Source organism: Ovis aries, chromosome 15, assembly GCF_016772045.2.
Source record: "Ovis aries strain OAR_USU_Benz2616 breed Rambouillet chromosome 15, ARS-UI_Ramb_v3.0, whole genome shotgun sequence".
Lineage (NCBI taxonomy): Eukaryota > Metazoa > Chordata > Mammalia > Artiodactyla > Bovidae > Ovis > Ovis aries.
In genome coordinates, this window is record NC_056068.1 from 24,233,227 (window position 1) to 24,252,159 (window position 18,933).

The window sequence follows — 18,933 nt, forward strand, 5'->3', positions numbered from 1 at the left end:
AAAGGATTTTACTTTGTTCTGTTGATGCGTAGGTTTTCCAGGAAAAAAAAAAAAAAAACAGGAGACTGCGGGGCTGGAGAATGGCTCCCATTCACAATGGGCTTCCCGGTGGCGCAGGGGTTAAGAATCCGCCTGCCAATGCAGGAGACTTAAGAGACGCTGGTTGGATCCCTGGGTCAGGAAGATCCCCTGCAGGAGGAAATGACGACCCGCTCCAATATTCTTGCCTGGAGAATTCCATGGGCAGAGAAGCCTGGTGGGCTACAGTCCAAGGGGTGGCAAAGAGTGGGACATGACTGACCGACTAAGCACACCCACAAGCACACAATAGTTGCCTTCTGCTGAGCAAAGACTGGGCTAAAGATGTTTATCTTGATCCTGCTTATCCTGTTTATCCTGACTTTCTCAGGATGATCCTGGCAGCCTATGCTTGGGAGCCTGATCTTGGGATCAAAGCTGTTCCACTGCACTTTCCACTTGGACTTGCTGGGCCAAGTCATACAGTCATGGGCCAGTCATGGGTCTCATGTCTCAGGCCAGAGAGAGAGAGAAAGCAAGCTGGATGGTCTGGCACTGTCCATGCACCGCTGATCAGTAAGTGGGTGGCTATTGACAAAGTGTCCAACCAAACAGCTAGTAAGACACTCATCAACCTATTGATTCCCCATCTCCCCCTCCCCACTTTCCACCCACAATCAATGGAGCAACAGAGCCCAGCATTGAGGCAGCCAATTAACCACCTAGAGAATGAGCCGCCACGTGTAACATCGTCGGCTCCACTGGCCACAGCCAATCAGCTCATCGATCCAGCAACCAGGCTGTGCTGCCCAGGGATGGGAAACTGAGGCCCGGGGCCGAGAAGCCCCTGGTTTACTCACTCCTGTCCATCAGTATCGATCTTGGGTGCCGCCCAAGCAGGCCTTTACCCTGCCTGGGATATGAGAACACGTGGAATCTCCCTCCACCTCTGTCTCTTCCAGAACTTCCTTTTTTTCCTTCCTCAGCCACTTCTGCTCCTTCCCTCTTTTTCTGTCCTAGGCAGAGAGAGAAAACCAGAAACTACCCATGTCTTTTATCTTTCTATTTTTATTTTTAATTTATTTTTTTCTTATTTAAGCCAATTGTCTTTTTTTAAACTTTTAATTTTATATTGCAGTGTAGTCAACAATGGTGTGATAGTTTCAGGTGGACAGCAAAGGGACTCAGCCATACATATGCATGTATCCATTCTCCCCCAAACTCTTCTCCCATCCAGGCTGCTGCTGCTGCTAAGTCACTTCAGTCATGTCTGACTCTGTGCGACCCCATAGAAGGCAGCCCACCAGGCTCTGCCACCCCTGGGATTCTCCAAGCAAGAACACTGGAGTGGGTTGCCATTTCCTTCTCCAACGCATGAAAGTGAAACGTGAAAGTGTAGTCGCTCAGTCGTGTCCGACTCTTTGCGACCCCATGGATGGCAGCCCACCAGGCTCCTCCGTCCATGGGATTTGCCAGGACGTACTGGAGTGGGGTGCCATTGGCTACCGCATAACATTGAGCAGAGTTCCCTGTGCTATTCAGTAGGTCCCTGGTGTTTATCCATTTTTAAATATAGCAGCATGTACATGTCCGTCCCCAAATCCCTAACTGTCTCTTCCCCTGGTAACCTCAATGTTCCTTCTCTTAAGTCTGTGAGTCTGTTTCTGTTTTATAAATAAGTTCATTTGTATCATTTCTTTCTAGATTCCACATATAAGTGATATCATATGATATTTGATATCATATGATATTTCTCATTCTCCACCCAAGTCTTTAAAAACAAGTGCTTCTGAGAAGAGCCCAGTTCTATTCAGTTCAGTTGCTCAGTTGTGCCCCACTCTGCAACCCCATGGACTGTAGCACGCCAGGCCTCCCTGGCCATCATCAACTCCCGGAGATTACTCAAACTCACGTCCATTGAGTCAGTGATGCCATCCAACCATCTCATCCTCTGTTATCCCCTTCTCCTGCCTTCAATCTTTCCCAGTAACTCTTTTCAAATGAGTCAGTTCTCTGAATCAGGTGGCCAAAGTATTGGAGTTTCAGCTTCAGCATCAGTCCTTTCAATGAATATTCAGGACTGATTTCCTTTAGGATGGACTGGTTGGATCTCCTTGCAGTGCAAGGGACTCTCAAAAGTCTCCTTCAACACCACAGTTCAAAAGCATCAGTTCTTGGGCGCTCAGCTTTCTTTACAGTCCAACTCTCACATCCATACATGGCCACTGGGAAAACCATAGCCTTGACCAGACAGGTTCTCTATAGCTCATCTCCACTCTTCTGAAGCCTTCTCCACTCATCTACGAACAGTCCCAGTTCTCACCTCCTTTCCTATCCGCACTGCTTCCCAAACCTGTCATTTCTACTCAGAAGACTGCCTTAAAGGACTTGAAAGCGCCCAGCCTGGGCGACCCAGCCCTGCATAGGGCTCCCAGCTGTGGAGCTCACCGCCTGCATCTCAGCGAGGCTGCCTGTCCCGAGCGGCGGGTTTATCTGCGCTCCACGACCCCAGCCCCCGCACCCCGCCCCCCCACCCCGCAAGAGTGGACATTCCGCAGCTCTGGCGAGGGTCCAGGCGAGCAGCAGAACTCAGAGTCAGGGTTTGGGCTTAGGGGAGATTCCGCTCAGAGACCGGGAAGGAGAGTTGCCTGCTGCGGGGAGGGGGAGGGGGAGGGCGCGCCCTCGGAGAGGTGTGGTTCCGCACTCCACAGCCACATCGCCGTCCTCCGCGCCCCCTCCCCCCTGCCAGACTCTGAATCAATACATTTTGAATCTAATCTAATAACAGAGATTTAACGAGGGGATAATGCTTGTGGAGCGGCCGGGCGCTTTGTCTCTTCTTGCAAGCGGCAGCTGGGGCCCATTATCTGGGGACAATGCCCCATGCTAATCACTCCCTCTCTCCTCCCGGGGTTTGCAGGGAGGGTGTTGGGCAAGAGAGGGCAGCTTCTCCCCTGATTGGAGGGGCGTAGAGGGGTGGGAGGGGGGGATGACGTCGAGAAGGGTCTGGCCGGGGCCCCTCTCAATTGGCTTGGCCTGACACCAGCCCAGTGGCCTGGTCCCCACACTGTCCATCCCGAGCAGTTAGGGCTGGAGCCCAAACAGCGCACACAAACAGCAGATAATTACCTATCAGCTGCAGTACCAGGGGCTGGGAGTTGGGTGGGTTTTGTTGATTTTTTTTTCTTTCGTCTAACTTGGTCCTCTATAATTTAAGCTCTCCCATTAAGGCCTGTGATTGGCTGGCCTTGACTGTCACTGGTAGAGAATTAAACCCTGCTTTTAGAGACCAAGAATACCCTTCTCTGAGACAGAAGCCTGTCCACACGCTCTCTCTCTCCTATCTGAGACCTTCTATCTGGACTTGACCTGAAGGAAGATGGGTGAAGGTTAGACTGCAGGAGAAACCTCCTGAGAGCCATATTCCTGACGTGCATGAGACTGGGAGTCTGAAAGGGAAGAATGGAACCTCGTTTCCTAGAAGCCTTTGAAGAGAGACCTTTATCTAGGTTGGGAAGGGGCAAACCATGGAGAAAACCGCATCATTCTCCTGCCAGAGCTCAAGTTGGGAGAGACCCAGAGCTAGGACACCAGAAGTGTGGTCACCCAATTCCTTTTGCAGTATATTTACTTGGTACAGTATGAGCATGCTGTGTGGAGTGGACTCCCCCACAGTGGAATTTTGGCCCCATCACATGCTCACTGTGAAACCTTGGACAAGCACTTCAGTCCTCCGTGCCTCAATCTTCTCATCTGAAAAATGGGTACACATTAGTACCAGCTCATAGGGTCTGTGGAGAAAGCTGATTTTCACACTCCCAGCTTGGTGCAAAAGCCTAGGGAGGTCGTGAGGCTGGAGTACAGGGATGTTGAGTGGCATATGGACCCTTCCTCGATCTGCTCACATCACATTCTGAATGGGTGAGAACTTCTCCCATTTCCTTGTCTCCGTTTTAGAAATGGGCAGGAGAAAGTGAGCTGGTCACTCGCTCCCTATAAGGCCAGCTCTGTCCACATCAGGCTGAACCCACATCTCTATGTCCTGTTCCTTCCTGTCCCTTTTTCTCCTACTGTTACCCCCTCTGCCCTGCCCTTGAGCACTCCCAGGCTCCTTTGTACAGAGTTCCTTCGTAAAACCACAGCTTCAAGTTCTCCGGGAAAGCCTGTGGCTACTGGGCAACGCTTGGGTGGATTATCCTGATTCGAGTTGGATCTCTTCCCTTCAATTCCACCTCCTGTGTCCCTGTCTGCAAAAATAGATTCTTGGCAGAAGGACACACCATAAGCATGACATTCGGAATCATAGGAGCGTAGGATTCATTTCCATGTGCCCTGAAGAACCCCCGATTCAAAGCTCAGGAAGAAGTACCATCCTAAGGGCCTGGCGTGAGACTTCAGCCAAGGGCAGCCATAACCCTGTCCTTCTAGACTCTGTCCACAAGGTGGCGGCAAAGTCCAGAAGTTCTATGGAGGGGCCTACGAAGCACTTTTTGCCCTCACCTCACCCCGCTTCCCCCCAAATGCCCCACCCCCTCGGGAGTCTCTGAGTCCCCTCTTCTCAAGGCAAGCCCCTTCCTTTTGGCCAGCACCAAGGATCATGTTTCAGAGAGCTCGGTGCCCTGTTTTGACTCTGGGCAGAGGCTGTGCCCATGCTGATCCCTCCGCGGCAGCCTCTTTTGTTTCCGTACTCGGGCCTCGAGCCCACACCAAGCTGCACACCTAGTTTATTTCCCCCTTTCTGCTTGTGTGATGAAGATATCAATGCCTAATGGTGAAAGGAGCCGTTTTAGCTAAAACCGGTACACACACAGGTCCATGGAAGACTCCCCACGTTTCTCTGCTGCCGGTGTCTCTAGGGCCCCAATTCCAGCCCACATGACACACGCTTTGAGATGATCCTCGATGGTCCTGGGAAGGGGCTGCCCAGAGCAGGAGCCGGGAAGGTGTGGGTGGGGGTGGAGGTCAGTAGTTAGAGAAGGTGCGTCCTGGGAGACACTCATCCAGTGCCTCTGGGGTGAGGACCAGAGCTGATGTTGGTCCTGAGCAGAGTTAATGGCATGATTTCTTCGCCCATCCCAGGGCAACAACCACAACCTTTTGCTCTTGCAGCGTGCTGGCTGTATGTATTAGTCTGCCGCTGCTGCTGTAACAAATTACCAATTTATTCATTCATTTCCCCTGTTGATTCTTTTTAAAATTAATTTTTATTGTAATATAGTTGCTTTACAATGCTGTTAGTTTCTGCTGTACAGCAAAGTGGATCCCCTACGCATGTACATATATCTCTTCTTTTTTGGATTTCCTTTCCATTTAGGTCGCCACAGAGCACTAGAGTTCCCTGAGCTGTACCATAGGTTCCCGTTAGTTATCTAATAGTGTATATATGTCAGCCCCCATCTCCAAATTCATCCCACTCCGTTTCCTCCACTTGGTGTCAATACAGTTATTCTCCATGTCTGTATCGCTGTTTCTGTTTTGCAAATAACAAATTGCCAATTTGAAAACACAAATTCCTTATCTTGCAGTCCAAAGTGGATTGGCAGGGCTCTGCTCTTGCTGGAAGTTCCAGGAGACACTGTGTTTCCTTGCCTTTTCTGTAGTCTAGAGGTTGCCTCTATTCCTTGTCTGATGGCCCCTTCCCCCCGTCTCAAAGCCAGGAGTATAATATCTTTCAGATCTCTCTTTCTTACGTGTCTCTCTCTGTTTTACCTCCCTCTTCACTTATAATGACCTTTGTGAATCTGGTGGGCTCACCCAGATGATCCAGAATTAAGTCCCACCCTCAAGATCTTTAAATTAATCACATCTGCAAAGACCCTTTGACTTGTAATGCAACATAATCACAGGTTCTGGGTGTTAGGGAGAAGTTATCTGGGGAGAGGGGCATCATTCTGCCATTTTTAAAGTCTTTATTGAATCTGTTACAATATTGTTTCTGTTTTATGTTTTGGTTTTATGGCCGAGAAAAGTGGGATCTTAGTTTCCCGACCAGGAATCGAACCTACACCCCCATCATTGGAAGGGGAAGTCTTAACCATTGGACCACCAAGGTTGTCACCTTAGGGCTTCTGGAGGCAAAAGATGTTAAACATAGCATGGGGTGAAAAATCACCTCCCTACTAAGACTTTCATAGAGACAAACACATCCTTCTCCTGATTCACCCTCTTTGAGACGGTAGTACAGGCAAGGCGGATGGGTAGAACAACCCCTGGAGGACCTTCCGAGGTTAGGGTCCAGGAAATGGTGCCTTTCCGCTAGGTGACCCTTCATCACGGCCCGAGGTGCCAGCTCTGTGCTCTGTCCTTTTCTCTTTGCTGGCGTATCCACCCCCTGCCCTTTCCACCCAAGGACTCATCTTTCTGCTCTCACCCATGAATCTTGAATCTAGCCACCAGATGGGTGTGTCGCTGGGCTTCAAATTCCCACGAGAAGTCCCCTCTTCGAAAGTCACGTGAAGGTGAGCGATGTGTTCCTCTCGCTGCTTTGGCCTCATTCAGCATGTCTCAAATTTCAACACCCACCCTGTTTCTTTACTCTCTCCAGGACTGTGATTCATTTATTTATTGTCGGGTGATTTCTTTAGCATTTATCCTGACTCCCAGCCCATTAGATGCCCAAGGCAGGTTATCTCTCATTTTGTTCACCACTCACACAGGGCTGGCACATTGTCCATGCTTGGCATTTAGTGGGCAAAAGAGTGAATGAGCTATGGTTGGAGAAAGAGACACCTGGTGTGCAAAGGGGAGCCCTTATCCGCAACCCCTTCTCTAATCTACTCTTCCCCTCCGATGCCAGTTGGGGTAAGGAGCAGGAAGTAAGGTGAAAGAGAGAACCAGGCAGCCAGAACACCACTGGGGAATCGGGAGGCAGGGAATGAAGAGAATGACGCGCTTTCCCCCAGCACCCCCACGCTGTGCCGTAGTTGGTTTGGGGCTGCAGCAGCCAAAATCTGTGCGCTCCCGTAGCCGGGACTCAGGCAGAAGGCAGGTGGGCCCCCCTAGGGTAAAGCAATTGGAGATTCGTTCCCTATGACGAGAAACTCCAAGGTGAGAACAGCAAGACAACTAAGGGAGGAGGCTGGGCCCTGCCCAGACCACATATTTCTCATTCTCAAAGTCAGGAGACCTCTCTGACCACACATGTGCGGAAAGGCTCCTTAGAGGTGAAAGGTGAGCTACCCACAGACTTTAGCTGTGGGCTCCATCTTGGCTAAGAGATGGGCGCACACAATTGGAAGGATCCTGAGATATACCAAATATGGACTGTGACCCAGGGAAATCAAAATGATTGGCCAAAGAAAAACCAGAAGAAATGCCTAATGTAAGTGATTTAAACTATCACTAGGGCGCGACTCAGGGACTCTCCGTCTGAGTCTGCCTGTGTGCCTATCCACAGGTACTGTACTCTTTTTTCCTCTTAATAAATACTTTGCCTGCTTCACTACTTTCTATCTTTGTGGAAATTCTCTTTTGCAAAGCCAAAGGGCCAGGCCCTTGTCACTGACCACTGGTCTAGGGGCTGGGATCTGGTGCTTTCACTGCCGTTAACTGGGCCTCAATCTCCAACTGGAAACCCAAGCCCGGCTCCAAGCTGTTGCAGGCTGAGGGCACCCGAGATCAGGACTGTCTGCCTGTTACTCAGCTCTGTGTCTCCAGGACCAGACCTGTGCCAGGCTCAGGGCGGGAGCTCAGTATTCGAATGAATGAAGGGGTTGGTGATGTGGATTCCATGTGAGTCCCCTTCCGCCAGGATGATCTTGTAATTACCAGCCAGACCAGAGTGTTTCTGTACTGGAAATGGAAGCACAATTAATTATGGAGCCTCTGGTGGGCTACCGTCCATGGGGTCACAAAGAGTTGGACACGACTGAGCGACTAAGCACAGCACGCGTATCAAGGTCACGATGTGGAGTCCTGTACCAAGGTCACAGGATAAAGTCTCTGGAACTGACCAAGCCCCATAGCAACTGTTGCCATGAGTCTCGGATCTAAACCAGCCAGTTCCCTGACCCCATATTAGGTAATATGCCCACCCTATAGCATCCTAACCACCACTTAATGCCACTGTTCCAATAGGAATTGTCTCTGTCTTGAAGCTATAAAAATTGGCTACTGGGCTGTGAAAGGGTTTGGCTCTCCCTTGAGCCAGCTCGATATTCTAACAGCATCTCCCTCTCTAATAAACTTTATTCTCCTCTTATTCTGCCTCATGTCTGGGAATTCTTTTCCAACCTGCGCACAGACCATGACATTAATAATTACACATGGGCTGTCCCGAGCAGGCGGCGTGCAGGCAACTTACTCCCCTTTTCTTGGTCCCCTGGTCCCCTGCCAAGGCTGAGACCTAAGCAGGCTGGTTGGCTGTGAGAGCCTCCATGCCTGTAGTTTCGAGAGTTGAGCCATTGTGGGCTGGGGGAGGGGAGGAGAGGCCTCCGCGCTGCCCTCTGTCCATTCCGGGGTCATGGTTTCCCTCCTGAGGTTGGTCTCAGAGGTTGGAAGGATTTCCTGTGGGGTCACAGGTCAAATGCCGCAGGTCCTCAGTAGAGCTAGCTGCACGGAGTCCTCCCTGGGCCTCTGCCCCCCTGCCCCCAGGAAGAAGGATGGGCTGATTCTGGAGCAGGAAGTGGTGCTGGGGGTGGGAGGGCAGGCAGGGAGGGGCTCTGAGGCTCCCATTCCCTGCCCCACTATCCAGAGGACGTGGTCCTGGGGTCCCTCCCCCTCAGAGATGCTTGAGCTTGAACGTGGGGGTGGGGTGCACTGTGGAGCGGGCACTGCTAGCAGGAGATGTGCCCCTTGGGGTTGAAAGTTGGGGCTGGATTGACAAGGAATCCCAAGGCAGACCACTGTCTTAACAGTTTATTTTTTGTTAGTAATCCCTTTTGCGGAGGAGGAAACCCATATGCCCTCCCGCAGAGTAGAGAGAAAGGGCAATTGTATTGCTAAAGGGGAAAATGGATTTGGGCCTTTCCCTAGCTTCCTGACACTTCCCTGGGGCTTCCCCAAGAGTTTGGGAGTAAAGCAGAAATCCCCTGGGGCCAGCCCACATTTAAGCAGTAGCACCCTGAAGGGGCCTGATGTCAGGGAACAGGTGGGAAAAGGGGGTGGAGGTGAGAGAGCCAACCCCGAAGGTCTGCTGTTGGGCCCCAGTCTATGGGGTGGCTGTACAACCACAGAAGGAGCAGTTACACAGACCTCAAGAACCACTCAGGAAGCTCTGATCCTGGGCCTTTTACACATGCTAGTCCCCCCGCTAGGATGTCATTCTGGCAAGTCCCTACCCAACCCAAGATGCAGCTCAGATGCCATCTTCTCTGAGAGTTCTGAGTGTCCATAACACCCTTGCATACCCCTGTTCCACAGCATATTACATGGGAATGGCAGTGATCGCCACCATTCTCAGGATCTTAGCCTTCCTCCCTCCACCTTCCTAACACAGTGCCTGGAATATGGGGGCACTGGTGGACAGTGCTGGAGCTGGGAGGACCCGGGAGGTCACTATGCACTCTTTCCCTTCTGAAAAGCATGCTGTGGTACAGGGTGGCGAAATGACTCAAGTTCTCTGCAGCAGTGAGTGAGCAGCGACCAGTCCCTTAGTACTGGGGGCAGGACCGCCTTGCAGGAATGATAGTGGTCCTTCCCCTGAGACCACTTAGGGCCCCAACCCTCTTTCTGACAGAGCACTCCCTCCTGTCCTTGACCCCTCTCCCTCTCACTTTCCAACAACGGCTATTTTAAAGGTTATTTTGACTCTCTCCGCTGTAATAAGAAACTAGCAATTAACTATTATAAGGATGCTTTACAATCGCATGGAAGCCCCTTTCATCCACTTTGCTTTAAATGGTTATATCTTTTATCCCTAGTTTTCAGGAATATAAAACTTTACAGCATTTGCTGCAAACCTTCATACTTTGCTTTGCAGTTTATTGCTCCCTCTGTAGATATATCTTTCACATAAATAAGACTTTCATCTGTACAGTACTGGGCTTGGGCCTCTGCGGCTCTGCACCTTCATCAGTGGGACCCAGCCTTGGACGCAAGGTGGTTCACCACGTCACTGGCCTGGTTGGCCCGCCCTGGTCCCTTGTCCTCTAATCAGGGCTGGATGGGCAGTGGCCTCAAAGGAGGGCACGGACCCCAGGGAGCGGGAGACATGATGGGATCTCTTAGGGGATGCTACCCATTCCCCCTGTTCCTGATCTGAGGTTTGGGTCCTGGAAGAAACCAGCCAAGGGTGTCCTGGCCTCTGCCCTGAGTGAGGAATCCTCCCTGAAGGCAGCCAGGAAGCAGCACAGGCAGCTCAGTCACAGCTCCCCAAGGCACGCCTGGAGCAGAGCGCACACCTAGTTCTTGGACAGCCCTGGCCCTCTGGAGGCCAGCCTGAAGAGCCTCTCTGAGCAGAGACTCCAACTAGAAAAGCCGTGGTGGCAGAGAGGACCACACAGCTGATACTGTCCCCAGGTGAATTCTCCACGTTTGAACTGTTTAATCTGTTTTTTGTTTTGTTTTGTTTTAAATTCTGGAGTGTTTGGATCAACTACAAAAATAAATGGCACCTCCTAGGGCGGCCGTGAGAATGCCCTGTCCCTGGGCTGCACCGAGGGTAATTGATCAAGGGCTCCAGATGCAGCTCTGAAATCCCCAGGGGTGGGTGAGGGGAGGAGGAGGCTGGTGTTGAGGCCACACCTCCCAAGGACTGCTCCAGACCAGGCGCTGATCCTGGCAGGGATGCTAAGAAGGACCTGTTTCTGGGAGACGGGGACCCCTCTGATGAACAATCAGCTATAGGACTCCCCGACAGCCTCGCCACAGCTTTTCTTCACTGCATGGCAGTCCAGGAAGACTCCTTCCCTTGTTCCTTCTCTCTCTTTCACTTCAGACCAGACTTCCCACCAAGCAGTCTGACAGCTCTCTTTGCCTTCCCTGTCTCCCTCTCCAGACCCCATCACAGGCATTCCTCTTAGTAAAATGTTGCACATTTAATCCCACATGGGCATCTGATTCTCAGAGGCCCAGGACTGGCACACCTCGCATTTGCATAAGGAGAGAAAGTTGTATATATCAGTGTCGCCGATGGAGATTCTGTGCAGAACCTCTTGTTTATGCAGTAGCTCCTGGGAAGACAGGTAGACAAGTGGAAAGCTGTGTGTATGTTTATATGCAATGCTAGAAGCAAGTGTTTCTCTAGGTATAGACGCATGTAGGTGGGTATAAGTTGAAGGCTATAAATATACTTTTTTTTAAGACATTTTAGAGCAGTTTTAGATTCATGATGAAATTAAGTGAAAAGCACAGATTTTCCATGTACCCCTCTAACCACCTCCTTACGTAGCCCTCCCCATGATCAACAACCCCCATCAGATTGTTATGTTTGTTACAAATGATGAACTCACACTGGCACATCCCATGCCCACAGCACGTAGTTTGCATCAGGCTTCCCTCTTGCTGTTGCACCTTCTATGGGTTTGGACAGATGTATCCATCACTAAATGTCCTACAGAGTAGATTCACTGTCCTAAAAACCCTCAGCGCTCTGCCTGTTCCTTCCCCGCACCCCCATCCCTCCACAAGCCCTGGCAATCACTGATATTTTAATGCGTCCATAGTTTTGCCTTTTCCAGAAGGTCATATAGATGGAATCATACAATATAAATATACCTTTAAAACTGTACTCATCCAACACTTGGGAATCAGCGGTCAGTTGGCCCGACGATGTGATGTGTAGAGAGAGTGTAGCCATAATAACAGTTCCATATGCCCGTTTTTATTTATACAATGATCTCAAGTCTCACAACAATCCTGTGAGAGGTGCAATTGCTATCTCTGTTTCACGACTGTGACAATGGGGGCCAAGAGAGGTCTTCCACTAATAAACGCCAGAACGTGGACTTGCCTCTAGATCGCTATGCGTGTACGTGAAGCTCTACAATAAATGTGCAGAGAGAGAAGTAGGTGGAAAGGGATGGCCCATAGGCGCATCTTAACATATGGGGAGACAGATGTGCGGACCAGCAAATACATGAGGATGTACTAAGCCTTCCCCCGCAGTCACGACCTCTTATCTGTAACTCAGAGCTCAGGATGTGGCTAGGTTTGAACTTGAGCTCGGAACTCTGAGTTCTGTCTCGGTAAACCTGTTTTCACTGCTCAGCAGTAAATCAAAATCCACTGCCCCCTCTTACCACTCACCCAGTTACCTGGATTCCAGGAAAACCAGCCAATTCTAGGAACTGACTATTGTGCTGGAGGTGGGGCCTGGGACTGTCGTTGACAGGTTTGATCGTGAGAAAAGCAGACTCAAGCCAAGCCAGTAGGTTGAGAAAGGCAGGGCAGAAAGATGGAAAGGCTCTGTCCTGGGCTGCAGACGTAGCTAGCTAAGGTCATACTCAAGCAGGATGCGCCCTTGATCCAATCTGACTGGTATCCTTGTAGGAAGAGGAGACACGGAAAGAAGATGGCCACGTGGCGATGGAGGCAGAGACTGGAGTCTCTCCCGTGGCCTCAGTGGGAACGTGGGCCTGCTGACAACTGATTTTGGACTTCTAGCCTCCAGAACTGTAGACAATAAGTTTCTATTCTTTGGAGCCATCCAATGGGTGCGATTTTTAAATGACAGCCCTAGGAAATGAATCCAGGTCTTTCCATCTATCCACCAACCCTATCTTGAGACCACTTGTTATGCGTTATACATAACTGCATTTTTTCTTAATCATTCCACCTAGTTGGAGAGGGCTTTTTGTTTTGTTTCTGGCCTTTTACATTTTATTTATTTAGTTTTGGTGGCTCTGGGTCTTCGCTGCTGCACGCGGGCTTTCTCCAGTTGTGGTGAGCGGTGGTTGCTCTCTAGTTGTGGCACGCAGGGTCTCATTGCAGCGTCTCCTCTTGCAGAGCACAGGCTCTAGAGCACGGGCTCAGAAGCTGTGGTGCTGGGGCTCAGTTGCCCCGTGGCATGTGGGATCTCCCCAGCCCAGGACTGAACCCACGTCCCCTACACTGGCAGGTGGATTAGTATCCACTGCACCACCTGGGAAGTCCTGGCTTTGTTTTTAATTGCAATAGTTTCTGGACTGACAACTGTTAGGTCTTTATATTCCTCAGGCTGCTGTCCTTAACCTCTTCTCCGGATAACACTCCTTCCTGGGGAGATCTCAGCCACGCTCACAGCTTCAAATATCACACAGTGGGCTCCTAACGCTGTATCCTCCAAGCCACACTGCACTCCTAAACTACATATCCAGTTTCTAGCTAACATTCATCCTCGAACATTCCCCTCAAACCCAGTGGGTCAAATTTGAATCCCTACCAACCCCCTCCTTCAGCTGTGCCTTCCATATTCTCTGAATATTTCTCTGTAATATTCTCTTCCATATTCTCTGTAATATTTCAGTGAATATTACAACTGTTGACTCAGATGTCCATGGAGGACACCTGAGCAAGGATGTCAGTCCAGCATCTTTCCTTCACGTCTAGAACATCCACAAATTCTGTTGATTCTGCCTTTTCTCCCTAAAATCTCTTCTATCCATCCTCTCTTTGCCATCCCATTTTCACTGAAAAAATGCTAAGTTTCCATCATTTTCCCCTGGGATCTTATAACATCTATTTATGATGTTGGCCAATTCTCTACATTACCAAGGGTTTAAAATTGCATCTTTGAAAGTTTGGTAAAATCCCTAGTGAAGTCATCTGGGGCTATAGGGCTATAGTTTTTTGTGTGTGGAGAAAAGTTTTTTAAGTTATAGATTCAATTTCTTTAATGGATATGAAGATTTCAAAATATTTATTTCGTTTTTAGTCAATCTTCCAAGTGTGTTTCCCTAGGTATTTGTCTATTTCATGTAAATTTTTGAATGTATTAGAATAAAATTGTTTGTTATAACATCTTTGTATTAGTTTCCTGGGGCTGCTTTACCAAAATCTCACAAACTGGGTGGCTTAAAACAGCAGAATTTACTGTCTCGCAGTCTGGAGGCTGGAAGTTGGAAATCAAGGTGTCAGCAGGTCCATGCTCCTCTGAAACCCATAGAGGAGACTCCTGTCTTACCCTTCCTAGCTTCTGGTGGTGGTCATCGCCCTTTCGTATCCCTTGACTTGCCACCGCATCACTCTAGTCTCTGCCTCCATTGCCACATGACCATCTCTTTCTGTGTGTCTCCTTTCTCCTCTTCTTATAAGAACCCTGTTCATATTGGAATAGAACCCCACCCAACATACTGGCGCACCCTACTCCAGCGTCACCCTATCTTAACCTGATTACATCTGCAAAGACTCTATTTCTAAATACGGTCAGATTCTGAGGCACTGGGAGTTAGAACTTCTACATATAATTGGCGGAGGGCATAATTCAATCCACAGCAGACTAATTATCCTTTTATTATTTTTATTTTACTTTTTAAAACATTTTCTGGCTGAGCTGCACGGCATGTGGGATCTGAGTTCCCCAGCTGGGAACTGAACCTGCGCCCCCTGCACTGGCAGCAACAGAGTGTTAAGGGATCACCAGGGACGTCCCTATCCTTTTATTATCTGATTATATTTTAATGCACTTGTAAAAAATGCTAAAGGTGAAGAAAATCTTACAAGAATAACAAAATTGGAAGATTTCCAATACTGTTTTTATTTCCTAAGATTTCTTACATAATTACAGTAATAAAGACAGATTAGGGCAACCATAGGTACATAGACTAACGGAACAAAATAGAAACTCCAGAAATAAACACAAATATATATGGATACTTGGTTTATGACAACGATGACAGTGCAAAGCAAATGGTTAAAGACGGATCTTTGTGGTTGCCAAGGGGGAGGGGAGGAGTGGATTGGAACTTTGGGGTTAGCAAAAGCAAACCTATATTATATGCAGGATGGATAAACAACAAGAGTCTACTGTATGGCACAGGGAACTATAGTCAATATCCTGTGATAAATCATAATGGAAAAAATATGAAGAAAAATGTATACATACAAGTATAGCTGAATCATTTTGCTGTAGAGCAGAAATTAACACAGCATTATAAATCAACTTTGAACTGTGGTGCTGGAGAAGAGCCCTGAAAGTCCCTTGGACAGCAAGAGCAACCAGTCAATCTTAAGGGAGATCAACCCTGAATATTCACTGGAAGGACTGATGCTGAAGCTGAAGCTCCAGTATTTCGGTCATCTGATGCAAACAGATGACTCATTGGAAAGGTCCTTGATGCTGGGAAAGATTGAGGGCAGAGGAGAAGAGGGTGTGAGAGGATGAGATGGCTGGACGACATCACCTATGCAATGAACACGAACTTGGGCCAACTCCAGGATATGGTGAGGCACAGGGAGGCCCGGTGTGCTGCAGTCCGTGGGGTCGCAGAGAATGGGACATGACTGGGCAAATGAACAGCAACAATAAATCAGCTATACGTCAATAAAACAAATGTTCAAAAAGCCGCAATGAAATGCCATGTTACCTCCACCAGGATGGCTAAAATGAAAGAAAGACAGTAGCAAGTTATGGTGAGGATGTGACTAAATGAGAGCCCTCAGACAGTATTGGTGAGGATATAAAACGGTTTGGAAGCCACTTTGGAAAACTGTTTGGAAGCTTCTCAACATGTTAAACATAGTATGACTTAGGTTTAACATGACCTAGAAATTCCACCCTAGGTATATACCCAAGAGAGATGAAAATATATGTTCTTAGCAAAATTAGTACACAATGTTCACAGCAGCCTTATTTATAATAGCTAAAAAGTGGAAACAACCCAAATTTCAACCAACCGATGCATGATCAGTAAAGGTGGCATATCCATACAAGCGGATAATATGAATGTTAGTCATAAAAGGAATGATGTATGGAGGACTTCCCTGGTGGTCCAGTGGTTAAGACCACTGTGCTTCCCCTGCAGAGGGCACTGGTTCGATCCCTGGTCAGGGAACTAAGATCCCATATGCTTCATGGGGCGGCCAAAAAAAAGGGAGTAAGTATTGACACATGCTGTGACATAGGTGAAACTTGGAAACGTTCCACTAAGCAAAACAAACAAAGACTGCATTTGTTTTATTCTATTTCCATGAAATATCCAGACGGACAAATCTATAGACAGAAAGTAGGTTAGTCGCTGCTTGGAGTTAGGATTGGGTAGGGGGTAGGAGAAGTAGGATTGGGAAGGGGAAAGAAAAGCAACTGCTAACAGGTGTGAGGGAAGAGTTCGAAAATTAGATCATGGTGGTGGCTGCTCGATTCTGTGACTGTTGGAAAAATCTGAACTGTATACTGAAAATGGGACAATTTCTGTGGCACGTGAACGGTATCTCAATAAACCTGTTTTTGTTTTGTTTCGTTTTTTTTTTAAAAAATGGCGGCCGAGAGGAGAAACCCCACGTCCAAGGAGCTGCGGCTGCGCAGGCACAAGAGGGCCAAGAGGAGCTACTCCACCTTCAAGGTCAGGAGAGGCGGCAGTGAGGAGATACCCCTCGTCCAAGGTAAAGAGCAGCGGTTGCACTTTCTGGAGCAGCCATGAAGAGTACCCAACGTCCAAGGTAAGAGAAACCCAAGCAAGAAGGTATGTGTTGCAAGAGGGCATCAGAGGGCAGACACACTGAAACCATAATCACAAAAAACTAGTCAATCTGATCACATGGACCACAGCCTTGTCTAACTCAGTGAAACTAAGCCATGCCGTGTGGGGCCATCCAAGATGGGAGGGTCATGGTGGAGAGGTCTGACAGAATGTGGTCCACTGGAGAAGGGAATGGCAAACCACTTCAGTATTCTTGCCTTGAGAACCCCATGAACAGTATGAAAAGGCAAAATGATAGGATACCAAAAGAGGAACGCCCCAGGTCATTAGGTGCCCAATATGCTACTGGAGATCAGTGGAGAAATAACTCCAGAAAGAATGAAGGGATGGAGCCAAAGTAAAAACAATACCCAGTTGTGGATGTGACTGGTGACAGAAGCAAGGTCTGATGCTGTAAAGAGCAGTATTGCATAGGAACCTGGAATGTCAGGTCCATGAATCAAGGCAAATTGGAAGTGGTCAAATAGGAGATGGCAAGAGTGAACATCCACATTCTAGGAATCGGTGAACTAAAATGGACCAGAATGGGTGAATTTAACTCAGATGACCATTATATCTACTACTGTGGGCAGGAATCCCTTAGAAGAAATGGAGTAGCCATCACGGTCAACAAAAGAGTCCGAAATGCAGTACTTGGATGCAATCTCAAAAATGACAGAATGATCTCTGTTCGTTTCCAAGGCAAACCATTCAATATCATGGTAATCCAAGCCTATGCCCAAACCAGTAACACTGAAGAAGCTGAAGTTGAATGGTTCTATGAGGACCTACAAGACCTTTTAGAACTAACGCTCAAAAAAGATGTCCTTTTCATTATAGGGGACTGGAATGCAAAAGTAGGAAGTCAAGAAACACCTGGAGTAACAGGCAAATTTGGCCATGGAGTATGGAATGAAGCAGGGCAAAGGCTAATAGAGTTTTGCCAAGAAAATGCACTGGTCATAGCAAACACCCTCTTCCAACAACACAAGAGAAGACTCTACACATGGACATCACCAGATGGTCAACACCAAAATCAGATTGATTATATTCTTTGCAGCCAAAGATGGAGAAGCTCTATACAGTCAGCAAAAACAAGACCGGGAGCTGACTGTGGCTCAGATCATGAACTCCTTATTGCCAAATTCAGACTGATATTGAAGAAAGTGGGGAAAACCACTAGACCATTCAGGTATGACCTAAATCAAATCCCTTATGATTATACAGTGGCAGTGAGAAATAGATTTAAGGGACTAGATCTGATAGACAGATGAACTGATAGCCTGATGAACTTATGGATGGAGGTTCGTGACACTGTACAGGAGACAGGGATCAAGACCATCCCCATGGAAAAGAAATGCAAAAAAGCAAAATGGCTGTCTGAGGAGGCCTTACAAATAGCTGTGAAAAGAGAAGTGAAAAGCAAAGGAGAAAAGGAAAGATATAAGCATCTGAATGCAGAGTTCCAAAGAAGAGCAAGGAGAGATAAGAAAGCCTTCTTCAGCAATCAATGCAAAGAAATAGAGGAAAACAATAGAATGGGAACTAGAGATCTCTTCAAGAAAAGTAGAGATACCAACGGAACATTTCATGCACAGATGGGCTCAATAAAGGACAGAAATTGTATGGACCTAACAGAAGAAGATATTAAGAAGAGGTGGCAAGAATACACAGAAGAACTGTACAAAAAAGACCTTCATGACCCAGATAATCATGATGGTGTGATCACTCACCTATAGCCAGACATCCTGGAATGTGAAGTCAAGTGGGCCTTAGGTAGCATCACTACGAACAAAGCTAGTGGAGGTGATGGAATTCCAGTTGAGCTATTTCAAATCCTGAAATATGATGCTGTGAAAGTGCTGTACTCAATATGCCAGCAAATTGGGAAAACTCAGCAGTGGCCACAGGACTAGAAAAGGTCAGTTTTCATTCCAATCCCAAAGAAAGGCAATACCAAAGAATGTTCAAACTGCCACACAATTGCACTCATCTCACACGCTAGTAAAGTAATGCTCAAAATTCTCCAAGCCAGGCTTCAGCAGTACGTGAATCGTGAACTTCCAGATGCTCAAGCTGGTTTTGGAAAAGGTAGAGGAACCAGAGATCAAATTGCCAACATCTGCTGGATCTTGGAAAAAGCAAGAGAGTTCCAGGAAATATCTATTTGTGCGTTATTGACTATGCCAAAGCCTTTGACTGTGTGGATCACAAGAAACTGCGGAAAATTCTGAAAGAGATGGGAATACCAGACCACCTGACCTGCCTCTTGAGAAACCTGTATGCAGGTCAGGAAGCAACAGTTAGAACTGGACATGGAACAACAGACTGGTTCCAAATAGGAAAAGGAGTACGTCAAGGCTGTATATTGTCACCCTGC